Raw genomic sequence first — 16,311 nt, 5'->3', positions numbered from 1 at the left:
ATTTGAGAAGGTGTTAGGTGCTCCAAGGGGATATGTGAGAAACATCAACCGTAAACCTCAAACTCAAACTCTTAAGGAGTTTCACAATCACAAGCACTACAACAAACTCAAATTCTTAAGGACTTCGGTAGCTTGGCACTTTGGAACTTTGTTATATTGTTAAGGACTTGATGCATTTTAAAGGGAATTTTGATAATTTGGTACTTTTCTTATTTGTTAAGTGCTTAATGTATTTTTTTTATGAATTTGTTAGTTTGGTAGTTTGTTATTTTGTTAAAGACTTTATTGATTTGGTCGTTTGATACTTTGTTAAATTGTTAATGACTTAATTTATTTGGTAGTTTGATAATTTGTTAAATTGTTAATAACTTCAATTGTCAAAGACTTATTTGATTTGATAGTTTGTTAAATTGTTAAAGACTTAATTGATTTGATAGTTTGATAGTTTGTTAAATTATTAATAACTTAATATGTTTGTGACATAATTGTTAAGTAATAATTTATTTTTTCTTAGTTTTTTATTTTAACTTATATACTTATTTTGTAGGATGTTGATGTTAATGTTTTTCTTTAAAATTGACGTTTATAACGACAATTAGAGATATTATTCACTCATTTAATTAGCTAGTTGACATAAAAAACAATGCGACCGACCATGAGGAAGAAGAATAGTATGTTTTGTTTTTTTGTTATGAATGATGTTATTATGTAAGATATTATGTATTTATTAGATCGTTTATGGATTACAGTATAATAATGGATTAGATCATTTATGTAATCTAGATTTTTAGATTATAATAATGGATTAGATCATTTATGTAATGTAGATTTTTAGATTATAATTTCTGCATTTTTACATAAATTAGAAAAAATATAAATTTTATATTTTAAAAAAAAATCATTAGCGACGACGTACATTTGCGATGACTTTTTCCATTTGCCACGACTTATGACTCCGACAACCTTGGCCAGAAAAACTCTGACCGGTGTACCCCGGAATTGTAACAGCATCGCCACCATTTGCGACGGCAACCTGTTTTAATGACACCTAATAGGGAAGACGCTATAAGCGATGTTTTTATGAGTATTAGACACAAAGTAATAGGGAAGACTCATTTTCGATGACTTGTCTGTTGCTAAAGATGTTAGCTACGATCTATGTAATCAATTTTGTCGACGTTAAAAGCGATTTTTTTTGTTGTGTGGGTTACATTTAATAAATTTCCATTTCCATGATGAGTAGGAGGAAATTGGTTTATTGATAGTACTGTGACATTTTTGTTAAGGGGCCATGATTAATAGCCACCCTTACCCTACACATTTTACATTGTAAAAGGTCAAAAAGTATTAAACTTGGAAAATTTTAAAGTGTAATCGATGGCAAGTTTATTAATGTTGTCTTTCATAATGATGACACTTCATATATGTAAAAAAAATAATTCTCATTAAAAACTTTGGTAATTGCAAATGGCGAATCGCTTAACAGTATAGAGCGACTTTCTTATCATGTTATACATAATTATCTTTTTAATATTCATTATAAATCAACAACTGTGTAAAAAAAGTTAAGACTTCAACATAAATTTTGATATAAATGTAATTATTTAAAAGAAAAACAGTCAATAAATATATAAAGGAAGTATATAAATGGTGGTGATGATTTGAAAATCATCTAAACGTCTCAACAATAAACATATTTGCAGATAGAATATGATATATATAATAAAATATTTTCCTTTTTTAAACTAAAAAACTAATGAGAGATCATTGCTAGACGTTAATATCTAATATTTGGCCAAGTAAATTTTAACAAACGAATCCACGGACGCGTATATTCAAAATGTGTTCAAGTTCAACACATTCTATTGGGAGCCAAACTATTAAAAGACATCAGGTGGCATCTCTCTCTCTCTCTCTCTCTCTCTCTCTCTCTCTCTCTCTCTCTCTCTCTCTCTCTCTCTCTCTCTCTCTCTCTCTCTCACACACACACACACACACTCACACACACAGTATTAAGTTTCAGAGCTTAAGCTTCCAAAGTTGGAACATTGCAGAATCCAAAACTACCAAATAAAGCCTTCATTCATTATTTTACAAGAATTCCTACACACAACGCTTCTAATTTAACACCAAACCCTAGAAATATGACAAGTCGAAGTAAAGCATTTCTCTTATTTTCTTTCTTCGCATTGCTGTTGCTACAGTTACAATTTGTATCTTCTGTTCAAGGGACTCCTTATTCTTCTTCAACTACATACAATATTTCACATCCTCATCATCATGAGCATCATGTTAAATGTAGACGTATTGGTCCAAAGTGTCAAACAGATAAACCAGAAGAAGATGATCGCGTTGCAGAATATGGTGATGACAAGAGGAAGATCCATACGGGTCCAAACCCCTTGCACAACAGATGAAACAAAAGGCTACTAAATTTCAACGACGTGTAAAGAGATGGTTTTGGTTAAAAGTCAAAGGAGTAAACTTGCATGATAAATAAAGAGCCATAAAGGTAATTTGGTATGCAATTACTGTATATCCTTTTCTTTTTCTTCTTATCACTCACGCATATCATAAAGTTTTGTTATTAAAAATCTAGGTTTTCCTTCAAGAAATGGTTGAGATATATAGTACTAGAAAGATTTTGGTTGTAAAGAGTATGAACGAAAGATGGAGATTGTTTCTATATATGTCCAATATAAAGGACGTCTACATATATATTTTTGGAATGGCAAAATGAATATATTGACTTTCAGTTTTATGATACTTCCTTTTGTGGAAACATTTGAATTTCCCTTACAATAATTCCTCATTTATTAATCCTATATTTTCGACATCAATTTTTTACTGACCTCATAGGTAATGTCAAATTTTGTAAATTTTGTGAAGCATTGGGACAATTTTTGTAATGTCGCTATTAGGCAGTGATCATTTAAGTAGTTTTGTTAAATACATGGACCATTTGTGTAATTTCGGAATTAGGCATGGACAATTAATTATGTTGTTTTGTGGAACGTATGGATCATTTCTTTAATTTCTATTAGGTAGGGTAATTTTTGTAGTTTTTGTTATTGTAGGGCCCATTTATGTAATTTAATGAAATAGTTCGCCAATTTATGTAGATGCTATTAGGCATGGACTATTTATATAACTTTGTAGAACAGATGGACGATTTATGTAAATTCTCTATTAGGCATATACTGTTTATGTAAGTTTAAGAAACAAAAGGACCATTTTTAAAAAAAATTTCTAGTGAGAAGGCCCATTTCAATAAATTTGCACGCACAGTCTATTTCTCTAACTTTATAAATCATAGAGCCATTTTTAGAACTTGGGGACCATTAATGTAATTTTATAAATCATAGGGCCTATTTTTCTAATTTTACCTAAGTGGGGACCATTTATATTATTTTGTAGAAACACTGGACCATTTTTATAAATATGCTGCTACGTAGGAGCCATCTTGTAATTTTTTGTGAAACATAGAGACCGTTTATCTAATTTAGGACCATTTCTGGAATTCACCATTAGCCAAGGACGTTTTTGTAAAACACAAGTCCATTTCTATAAATTCGCTTAGACAAAGAATAGTTTTGTGCAATGTTTTAAAACCCGGGTTAACCCGACCGGTTCAACCGGTTGGACCGTGACCCGGGTAGAAGGTGGGTCAATTGAGAGCGGTTTTTTGTAAAAATACGGACCGGATCGAACCGGCCGGGTTTCTCCTAAACCGCGGTTCGACCGCTTATGTCGAACTGGTTAAAACCGGATTGACCCGTTTTAATAGGGCTTGGATAGTTGGATACAAGTAGCGAACGCCAAAACAACGAACCGTTTGCGGTTTCTTCAATGTTTAAACTTTATGGACATCCAATTATTGGCTTTATATGTCTATACAATATGCACGAAAGTAAAAATATATAAAAATAAAGAAAGACCATAAAGCGGGTTGACCCGACGGTTCAACCGGTTGACCGGTCAACCGGTTATCAGACTGGGTCAACTAAAAATCCGGGTTTTAAAACATTGGTTTTGTGAATATATGGAAACTAGACGAAGACTCAGCATACCGTTGGTGTTGGTTTGGATTGGTCGGACTATTTTTTTGTCATTATTATTTGGTTGAATTTTATTAAATAGAGTAAAACATAAGGTTTTTTTAGAGTCCTTTTATCGTAAAAGAATGGAAATATTAAAGGAAGAGGAACGTTCTGTGAGCAAAAAAGCACATTATCCATAAAAGAAATCAGTTAAGAAGGCTTAACATTGAGTAATGTAGGTCAGTCTATTTTTCGGGAATTAACTAAGGGTTAGCATGGTGCAGTTCGGTGCGGTTTTTGGCCAAAACCGAACCGAAAACCGCAACTTCGGTTTTTTCAAATTTAGAAACCGCACCGTTCGGTTTTATGCGGTTCGGTTTTTTCGGTTTTTTATTACGGTTATTTGCGGTTCGGTTTTTTTTTTTCGGTTTTTTGCGGTTCGTTTTGCCTTTTTACTCAATCTCAAGTAACTCAGCGAGTTACTCTGACTCGGATGAGGAGTGCTTATCACTAATTGGAGATAAACCGATACCACCACCTCTTGGTTTGAAATTAAATTATATAACCACTCATCCAACATGTTTCTAATGCTTCTATATAATATGAATTTAATATAATATTTGTTTCACAAATACATACAATAATATCAATTAATGTATTCATAAAAATGATACTATATCACTAGTACTTTTCATATTTGAATGTTAAAAAAATATCATAAACATTATTTGTTATTGTAAATACCACTGAATGTGTGCTTAAAAATATACAATCATCCATCGATAGATAAGATAGATATTTACATTTATAGAAATTTTAATTGTCTTAAGTTTTTGGTTCTTACAAATATCAACACTTTATATATATATATATATATATATATATATATATATATATATATATATATATATGCGGTGCGGTTCGGTTTTTTGCGGTTTTTGCGAGACTAAAAACCGCACCATCGGTTTTCATTTCGGTTTCGGTATATGCAGTTTTTTTGTTTTTTTTTGTTTGTGGTTCAGTTTTTGCTCACCCCTAGAATTAACGGGGAGCCACACAAGGTTTGTCCGTTAGGCTACCATATGAGCACAAGCTTAATCCAAACAAAACTTGAAAAAATCACTTAAAACGTTTTTTTAGCAGTTCACGACCTCAAAATTGAAAACCAAAACAACTTTGTCCTTTATAAGTGAACAATCATTTGACTAAAAAAACGATTCAATTATTTTGTTTAAATTACCATTTTATGTATGTTGGTATTAACTTTTTAAGATACTTTATGTACAAACTTATTTTTCACCATATATGAACTTGAAATTATATATACCTTCATCTGGATCCCCAACCTTGACCCGATGAAGCAAAACCAAGAACTTAAATTTAGTAAAAAACCATTTTCATTATAAAATACAAAATTAACCGCTCGATACTATAGAATTTTTGCATAATTAAGGAGGCACTCTTTAAAAATTTTGCATTATTCATTCTACATTGTGTCAATTAATCATGTAATGGGATGATCATACCTCTATAAATTTAGAGTCAAACCAGCCGTCTAGTCCAAAGAAAGAGCAGCAAGAAATTTTAATCAAAATAAACCTATAACATAAGTACCATAATGAATGTTACTGTAAAGTTGATTTTCATCCCACCCAACACCTTGAGGAGATCTTCAAATAGATAAACTTATCAAATGAAGAAATATAATTGATGCGAAATTGGGAGGTGAATGCGAAAGTCACTTAAAGTCCGATCTGTGTATGGAAGGTGATCCGGTTTTGTCTAGTGAATGTGAATCTATTTAGACTGATAGTTATGATCCATTGTGAATGGATGCGGTCGATCACAACTTGTTGCAATCATTGGAGGTGTTTCATTGCGAAATTGTTCACATTCATTTGTAGATCGTTGCAAAGAAGAATTTGGATGCAAACGGATGCGAAAGCGACTTCCAGTCTAGGAAGTCAGGATGTGAATGCGAGGCCTCGCAAGACTAAGAGTTGCTTCAGAACTCTAAGTCCTCGGAAGCTGAAAAGACACCTCGGAAGGTTCAAAAGCTATTGGAAACAGATTTCTTTTAATAAATCCTTAATGTTTTAAATAAGCCATTAAATGGCATAATAATTAGGTGTCTTTAGATTTATTTTTTTTCATTATCTTTTGTAAGGCTATAAAATCCAAGTTCTATCATTTGTAAGGAAATAGTTGATTGAAATATAAAAACTTATAACTTGTCTTCATTCAAATTGTTACGTATTATTCGAACTTTGATCTTGGTTGGGACATGTCTCCTGATTTTGATGTCGAACTAAAACCAATAGGTCATGGTTTGTTTTCATCGAAGATTCAAGATATAGGTCTAGTTCGGACTTCAATTTTATCCTATTTTCGATACTTGTTCATGTATTTGATTCAAGTGTTCTTTGTTCTGCTGCAAAAGTCGTGTTTGAGCTCCAAATACGCATCAGTTGTGGTATCAAAGCCCCAAGTTCCTGAGGGGTTTTGCTAATTTGCTGTTGTTGTTCTTGTCAAAAAAAAATCTCGTCAAGTTTCATCAAGAATTCAGTCAAGATGAATGTGGATGATCCAAAGTTTCTTCATGAAGCCATGAGGGATATATCTGAAGAATCAATTCGAAGGTAACCTAGGCGTGAGCGGCCCATGTATGTTGAGGAATTGAAGGTTACTAAATTTCCTAAGTTCACAGGAGGAACCGATCTAGAGCGTTATTTGGATTGGGAAAAGAATATGGAAAGAATATCCGAGCTCAAGGGTTTGGATGATGTTCAACGTTGCAAGTACACGATTGTGAGATTGTGGGGTGAAGTGTCATCTTGGTTTGAAGGATTAAAGGACAAAGGAAATCAAGAAGGAAAAAAGAAGATCTCTTTTTGGTAGTCTTTGAAACGCAAACTCTGGAAGAAGTGAATGCCAACCACCTACAGGAAAATTACTGATGTGAAGCAAGGGTTTAGGCATATTCAACATGATTAGTTGAATAGAAGAATGGAAACAACTATAGAAGAAGTTGCAATCCGAGATGAAGTGTTGGAAGAAGAGAAGTTGGGCGATACTTCTGTGATTGAAGAAGTCGAAGTAGTAGATGCGAACACCTACATCTACAAAGCCAAAATCTGGTCTGAACCAGAGGATGATGTTAACGTGGTGGCTCTCTCCAATCCTGAATTGGGGGAGGAAGTTGTTGAAGAACTTAAAGAAGAGGTGTAGCAAATTGATGTGGTTATGGTTAAAGAAGCATTTGAAGTAAAGATGAATAATGTGGCTAAAGACAAAATCATTGAAGTGGTTGTGGAAGACATCAATTTTGTTGTTGAAAAGGAAGTGATTTTTGTTGAACGGTAAAAGGAATACCAAGCACCTATGACATTTATAACCGTGAAGCCTACAAATTACGAACAGGTTCGGATGTCACACCCCAAACCGAAACGGCGAAAACGTTCAAGAGTGGATGACGTCATGTACAATTTCACAGCAATTGTATAATACTAATCAAATAATATAGTAGTTACATTGTATTCGAATCATTGTATATTTGACTCCAAAAGTATATAGCAAAAACTAAGACGTTACTACTATACTCCGTCTTCTCGAAACCTGTGCGGGTACCTGTCAACTGATTTCTTAAGAATACAAGTGGTTTTGAAAGTGTCTCAACATTTAAGTTGGTGAGTTCATAAGCATTTTATATGAAAAGATATGTTCTTTGTTCCTTGAAAATGTTAGTGTGTTCCTCCAGAAAATCCAATATTTTCTGTTGTAAATGTATTCTAGTCTTAAATCCCTGAGACCAAAACGTGTAAATGTTATTGTACTCTGAAACAGTATGATGTAGTTTTAATCCACATAAAGCCATAAAATGGATGTTTTCTGAAATTTAAGTTTCTATGTTAGTAAATAGTGTACTGTACTTGTATGTAGTAGTATGACCCATATCTGTTCCTCCTATGATTACTTAGTGTATAAAAGTTATATATAATCAACATCGAATGGACAGTCGATTGTGCAGTTCTGCCCTAAGCTGTCACAACTTGCATTTTTAGCTAGGAAATTCTATCTATGTATGATTAACTCTGGATGTATCTTGAAACTTTAAGATTGATACTATACATCTTAGTCATTTCAAAAACAGCTATTCAAATCAGAACTCACTCGTGAAGCGCAAAAATCTAATACAATACATTTCATACACTCAACTTTGGGTTGTAACCCTGATTTTCCCGGTCCAAAACCCCTTTTGGGCTAGGAATAATTTATTGGGTCTAATGGGCCAATAAACTCACAACTTGATTATTTTGGGCTAAGAATCCTTATATGGGCCCTAATTGGACCCATATTCATTAAACTATAGCATTATGGGCCTAAAATTTCTCACATTGTTTCATGGGCCTTGTTGGGCCGTAAACAACTTTCTTGAATCTTATTGGGCCGTAAACCCAATTCATTTATCATTTTTGGGCCGTAAACCCATAAAGAGGGCCCAATGGGCCAAAAACCTTCATATTGGGCCTATAATTTCAAGAATATTCAATATAAGCCCAAAACACTCTATTCTTTCACCATTTCTTCTCATTCTTGATTTATAAAAAAAAAAGAGAAAACTCATTTGAACAAAACTTGGACACCTCATCTTTACTTAGTGGTAATCTAGGTAAATTAATTCACATATAACTAAGCATCTACATTCTAAACCATCATGTATTAACCACTTTGATCCTCTCTCCTCCTTCTTCTCCATTTACGACCGAAAATCACAACCCACCACCACTCTTACTTCAACTTGAAACACGTACTATGATTCCTCTCATATTCCTCCAAGAACTTCAAGAAAATCCTTCCTTTCCCTCTTCAAAATTTGTGTGTACTAGTGTGTGAGTTCATGAACACTTCTTTAAAGATCATCACTTTTGGGTAAGCTACTCTCTAAACAAGATGATTAACTTCATTTTATGATAAATCCTTCACTCCTTAACACTCCATTTCATGATCCATGTTCCTTTGAAACCCCATAAGGCCGATATCTACTCAAGGGAGCCTGTTAGGGCCGAAATCTCTCTCATATCTCTTCATCAAAATCGATCCAAACTCCAAAGTGAATTCATACCCCCTATTTTCGGTTTTTACTTGGTTTTGGGGGAGAATACAAGTTGCTTTGTGTAGATCTATGTGTATATGCATACATATATATATATATATATACATATATATATGTGTGTTTTTCATGATTTATGTTGTGATTATGTGTTGAAATCTTCATAAACTCGAAAAATATGCTAACACATGATGGTATTTGTGAAACAAACTACTTGATGCAACATAATATGAAAATGGAAGGATCAAATCATTTCAAGGATGTTGAAACTAAGAAAATCGTGTAAAGGGCCAAAATTGACAAAATAATCAAAAGTGAGGTAGTTATGTAACCCACAGTTTTGAAAGGACCAAAAAGGATTATTTTATATAGACATGGATCTTTATGTTGCTTATGAATTTCCAAGGGCTAAAAATGTAATTTTTCAGAAAATGGGCCTCAAATTGGGCCTTCACGATTTCATGGGCTAGACTTGTAAATTTTTGGCTTTTATGATTTAAATTGTCATTTTAGACAAATTTGAGCCAAAAATGTAAATTTTCGGTTAAAAGGGCTGAAAATGTAAATTTACCTAAACTTGCGCCAAAAAGATAAATTTATACACAATTGGGCCGAAAATGTCAATTTTCATAGAATTGGGGCCAAAAGTGTTAATTCTAACAAAAGAAGGCTAGAAATGCTATTTCGTTTAAAACAAGCCCTAAATTATAAACTTTTGGTCTTAAGGGACCTAAAGCGTCATTCTTACCCAATATGTGCCTTAATTGTAAATTTTCGGTTTTAAGGACCGAAAATGTATTTTTACAAAAAGTGGCCCACTTTTATGTCATTTTGGTAAATAATTGAACAAGAACGAACATTACAATAACAAACGAGTGAATTACGTCAAACTCACTTCTATTAGGCTTGGAAGATATAATACATGTCTATTGGGCCTTAGTGGTCCACTTACATGCTTATTGGGTCTGGAATATACATTACATGTCTATTGGGCTTTAGTTGTCCACTTACATGCTTATTGGGACTGAATATACATTAAATGCTTATTGGGCCTTTGTAGCCCAAATACATGCTTGTTGGGCCTAGAATATGCACTTACATGTTTATTGGGCCTTTTTGGTCCATTTATATACTCATTGGGCCTTGTAACCTTATAACATACTCGAAAGCATTAATTACTACATTAAATAGTGTGATACAATATTCGCGTAAATATAGTTAAGGTTCTTGTGAGACACGTTCATTCATTCGTACCTACATAGTGTACAACCTTTAGCCTGTAGTTATAACCAGAGTCTCCTGGAGGGAGAGTGAGAGTTTGTGTATAGATCTATACAGGGTTGACATCCCACACCTGAGCTGTTCGCTACAGTTAGACTAGGTCAGTATAGGGTGACAAACCTTACCTTAAACTAGTCGGCGTCTGAAAAACATCATGACGGGCGGATTAGTCATCATTAAGTATGGTTATAACGACTCACAAAGAAATTAGCTCCACTGTAAATTTACGGAATACATAAACAATTCTACAATTACAATATTATACAAACACGAACTTACGGTCTTTGGGTATTAATACTATAACACTTTTTCAAGAAGAAAATATCGGATTTTCTAGGAAAAAGTTATACTATACATCACCTTTTACTTACACAAAAAACATGGGATTTTTTGGAATACTTTCCTTATACATTTTCAAAACACACATGCATTAACACAAGATTCAATACAAAGCGTTCAAACCATTTACTACATTTACAGAAAATATATGATTTTCTGGTGTTTACAAAGTGATACAAAATTTTCATACAAATACACTTATGAACTCACCAACATTATATATGTTGATCGTTTTCAAAATAACGTGTACTCTCAGGAAATCGTTAAACAGATGGACATCAAGATCATGTGGAAATTTGTTGTATTTTGTTGCTATTATAAACAATGATATTTTTGGATGTAGCTCTTGTAAACAATTACAATGATGTAAACTCAATATTGTTCTATTATTTTTCGTGTGATGATGATGCATGCTTTGTTTCAATTATATTCACTGTGATGATATTACAAGATGAAGTCACCTCAACCCCCAGACGTTTCTGCCGTACTCTTCGGTACGGGGTGTGACAGATTGGTATTAGAGCATTGTTTATAGTGAACTGGCATATCTAATCATACAAGGTATGCAACTATAAATACAATGGGACTAAAATACTCTGAACAAAATAATTAAAATACATACCTATGTGTGCATCATTACAATAACAATAAAAGTCTTTGGAGGAATTGAACATCGTGGTTAAACATGGACAGTTATGTAGTCGTATTGGGGATAAATATAGCCTAATCAACTATATTTATTCAAAATACGACCAACATGTGTTTGGGAGTAATCATGGTGGGCAATGAATCTAGAAACTTACCAACCTTGTATCCAAAAAGTTTTAAGGAAATAAAACATAAGCAATTAAAATGCTATATGAATATTGTGGAATGCTATCTACATACACTTCTCTCACACACTTCTCACACCTCGTGTAGAATCGATGGCTGGATTTCATCATCTAGGAGATCCTTCTTTCCCTAACCAGGGGAATGGAGGATGGTTAGAGCCGGAACCAGAGGAGGAACCCGAAGAACCTGAAGAAGGACTGGTAGAACCGGTGGTAGACTCAGATGAGGAGGAGGCTGATGGTAGCGATGCAGATGACTCGGACGCAGATTCCGAAGTCATTAATCCGCCATACATGGCCAGGGTGCCCCCGCACAGGATGGGTCCCAACGGCCCAACACCCCCATGGGCACACAAGATCTGGAGATGGATTCACCAGCAAGGGGTGTGTCCCCCATTCAACATGAACCGGGACTATTACGACCCGAGTCACGGTGGACCTACAGATCGGGCCCTGCCAATAATGGTTAGGAGGACGTGTGACATGGTGAGCAGACACAGGAAACCGGTGGTCAAATGGTTGTAATGAGAGTTGCGGTTGAGCGCGCAGAAAGGATGACTCATGAGGTAGTCAGAGACTATCAGGCGCAATAGGCAGCATTGGAGGCCCGACTTCGAGCCACCGAACATCATCTGGTCAGACTTCAGGGTGCATCTACCTCACCATCAGCACCACCAGACACTTCCTATCGTGACTAGGATCCACTCCACCCATCACCACTATTACTATGGTTCTCTTTTATGTTTTATTGTATGTGTGACCGGCTTTATGTTTAAGTGACTACACTACTCATAAATCTGTTATGCTATCGGATTATATATATATATATATATATATATATATATATATATATATATATATATATATATATATATCACTATGTACTGTACGCCTTCCAAGGAAAATTTTAAAAGCATTGTACTACAAATCTATCATTAATGAAATGACTCTATGTTTTATTTGTGATGTTGTTATCTGCTATGTGTTCTGTTTTCCCTATTTTATGATATGGTATGAATTCACTTATATGCACAACCACACCATCGAAACCACTATATGCCAAAGGAATTCGAAACCAGAAACTACTATGTACTCACCATCTTTCTGTTCCATGACAAAAGATGCCTCAAAGACCGATACGCAGAAACCACAACACGTCACCACCACCACCACCTCCGCTAGAAGTGAACTCTACTGATTTCCAAGAAGCAGTCTCGACTGCAATCACAGCAACCTTGGCACATATTCATATTGGGAACAATGGTGACGGTAACGGTCAGGGAACAAGAAGCTCGAATCAAGAACAAATCAAGGGCATACAAAAGCTTGTACCTACAAAAACTTTTCAAATGCCAAACCACGAACATTCAATGGGACGGGAGGCGTAATAATTCTAAAGTGATGGATGGAGAATATCAAATCGGTATTTGAGATCTGCGGATGCCCTGAAGAGTGCAAGGTGATGTTTGTAGCTTGCACGTTTTTCGACCAAGCGCTTTCGTGGTGGAATGGTCACGTGAAGCTAAGACATGTCAAGCCATGGGAGGAGCTCAAGAAAATGTTGATGGTGGAGTATTGTCCCCGAAGGGAGATATAGAAATTGGAGCAGGAGTTATGGAACCTTACAGTACAGAACTCATACATCGAGGCTTACATCTCAAGGTTCAGTGAACTAGCCCTTCTGTGCCCAAGGATGATCACATCTGAAGGGAAGAAGATCAAGCAATTTATTTGGGGATTAACTTCTCCAATTCAAGGAAATGTGATTGAGGTGAATCCGAAAACTTTTGAATGTGCGAAAAGATTAGCTTAGAAGCTCTAAGATCATGGCAACAAGAAAGAATCCAAAACCACTAAGACCGAGACCAAAAAGGAAGGAGATAACATGAAAAACAAGGACAACAAAAGAAAGGGGCGACAGAATCAGAGATCCTCCAAGAAGCAGCAGGTCGTAGCAGTTCACGCTGCTACCGCTCAAGTCACACCAGCTGCTCCAGCCTCAAATACACAAACCACTACCAGACAATACTTAGGAACCTTACCCAAGTGTAACAAATACAACTTTCACCACCATGGAGAGTGCAGAGAAATGTAGTGTACCAACTACAACCGTAAGGGGCACACCGCTCGGTACTGCAGATCTCAACCCCAACAGAACCAACAGCTAAACAACAACAACAACAACAACAACAAACTCGAGGCCAGCCATACTTGTGATGGATGTGGAGGAACTGGCCATTTCAGGAGAAACTGCCCCAAGGCCAACAACCAAGGAACAAGAGGATCAGGCAGGGTCCTGACTTTGGGTCAAGGAGAGGCAGTTCAAGGCCCGATGATTGTTACTGGTACGTTTCTCCTCAACAACACTTACGCATGCATTTTATTCGATAGTGGAGCTGAGCGGAGTTTCGTTAGTAACAAATTTAAACACTTACTAAACCAACAACCTCAGAAGCTAAGCGAATCCTTCACGTTGGAGATGGCTAATGGGAAAACTAAAACAACCAAAGATGTTTACGTAGGGTGCACATTAACACTAAACAACCATTCGTTTCAAATAGATTTGATGCCAGTAAATATTAGGAGTTTTGATGTGATAATCGGCATGGATTGGTTAAGCACCATGCTAATATTATGTGCCACGAGAAGGTTGTTCGCCTTCACCTCCTCAATCACGAAACCCTAATAATCTATGGTGATAAACCTGGCGCTAATCTTCGTCTGATCTCGTGCATCAAGGCATAAAAGTACCTGCATAAAAGAAATAATGCCTTCCTCGCCCATGTTGTGGATAAAGCAAAAGTGGAACTAAACATTAACGACATCTCAGTGGCATGTGACTCTCCGGACGTGTTTCTTGAGGATCTTCTGGGAATACCCCAAGAAAGACAAGTCGATTTTCAAATCGACCTAATACCAGGATCCACATCAATTGCCAAATCACCCTACAGGTTAGCTCCCGCCAAAATGCAGAAGTTATCCAGTCAATTAAGCGAACTTCTGAACAAAGGATTCATTAGGCCGAGCTTCTCTCCATGGGGAGCTCCGGTCTTGTTTGTCAAGAAGAAGGACGAATCCTTCAGAGTGTGTATTGACTATCAAGAGTTTAACAAACTCACTGTCAAAAATCGATATCTACTCCCTCGTATTAATGATCTATTTGACCAACTTTAAGGAGCTAGTTATTTCTCCAAAATATATCTAAGATCCAGTTATCATCAGCTTCGAGTCCGGGAAGAGGATATGTCGAAAATTGTTTTTCGAACTCGATACAGCCATTACGAATTCATTGTTATGCCCTTCGGTCTGACAAATAGCCCCACAACATTTATGGACCTCATGAATCAAGTCTGCCACCCATTCCTCGATAATTTCGTAATCATCTTCATTAATGATATACTCATATACTCTCGATGCAAGGAGGAGCATGGTTAGCACCTCCGTCAAATCTTAAAAACTCTAAGAGCTGAAAAGCTATATGCGAAACTCTCCAAATGTGAGTTCTGGATTTGCAGTGTAAACTTTAGGGTCATGTAGTCAATGAGGAGGGAATTCATGTGGATCCTTCCAAGATCAAGGCCATTGAAGCTTGGGCGATTCTGAAAACACCAACAGAAATCCAACAATTCTTGGGTCTCGCAGGCAACTACCGAAGATTTATTCAGAACTTCTTAAAGATAGCCAAGCCCCTCACCACTCTAACACAAAAGGGCGTAGTCTTCAACTGGAAGGACAAAAAAGAAGCTGCCTTCCAAACCTTAAAGCGAGCCCTCTTTAGTGCTCCAGTGCTATCCTTACCAGAGGGAACCGAAGACTTCGTAGTACATTGCAATGCTTCGAACCAAGGGTTAGGCTGTGTCTTTATGCAGTGTGGAAAGGTGATAGCTTACGCGTCGAGGCAATTGAAGACACGTGAAGTGAATTACACCACCCATGATCTCAAACTGGGAGTCGTGGTCTTCGACCTAAAGATTTGGAGGCACTACCTCTATGGTACAACGTGCATCATCTACACGGACCACAAAAGCCTCCAGCACATTCTAAATCAAAAGGAGCTGAACATGAGGCAACGAAGGTGGGTCGAGCTGCTAAATGATTATGAATGTGAGATTAAGTACCACCCAGGCAAGGCTAATGTGATAGCCAATTCCCTGAGTAAGAAAGAATACTCAGGTAGCCGGGTGAAAACATTATCAATAACCATCCACTCCCACCTAACTTCACAAATCAGGGAAGCTCAACTAGAGGCATTGAAGCCGGAGAATGCTGCTAATGAAACCTGACATGGAATGGATAAAAATCTCAAAGTCAAAGGAGACAGAGCTTACTACTTCATGACACGTGTCTGGGTCCCGAAATTTGGAGGGTTCGGGGACGTAGTCATGAACGAAGCACACAAATCACGATACTTTGTCCATCCGAGTTCCGAAAAGATGTACCTAGACATTAAACAACATAATTGGTGGCCAAACATGAAATCAGAAATTGCCACTTACGTGAGCAAGTGTCTCACTTGTGCCCAAGTGAAAGTGGAATATCAGAAGCCCTCAGGGTTGTTACAACAGCCAGTAATACCCGAATGGAAATGGGAAAGGATTACCATGGATTCATAACCAAATTACCTAAGACAACGGACAGATTGGATGATATCTAGGTGATTGTCTATAGGTTAACCAAATCCGCTCATTTCCTGCCAATAAAGGAGTCA

At 36.1% G+C, this 16,311-nt stretch overlaps 1 long non-coding RNA gene across 1 annotated transcript; it reads left to right on the top strand.

The window, feature by feature from the left end:
- The first annotated feature begins 1,762 nt into the window (after positions 1–1,762).
- LOC122196704 (uncharacterized) lies at positions 1,763–3,018 on the top strand. Its single transcript, XR_006188735.1, has 2 exons — positions 1,763–1,894; positions 2,205–3,018. It is a non-coding gene; the product is annotated as an uncharacterized LOC122196704 (long non-coding RNA).
- The last annotated feature ends 13,293 nt before the right edge of the window (positions 3,019–16,311 follow it).

The sequence above is a fragment of the Lactuca sativa genome, chromosome 2 (genome assembly GCF_002870075.4).
Source record: "Lactuca sativa cultivar Salinas chromosome 2, Lsat_Salinas_v11, whole genome shotgun sequence".
NCBI classification, from domain to species: Eukaryota; Viridiplantae; Streptophyta; class Magnoliopsida; order Asterales; family Asteraceae; genus Lactuca; species Lactuca sativa.
This window is presented reverse-complemented; position numbering and strand designations above follow the sequence as displayed.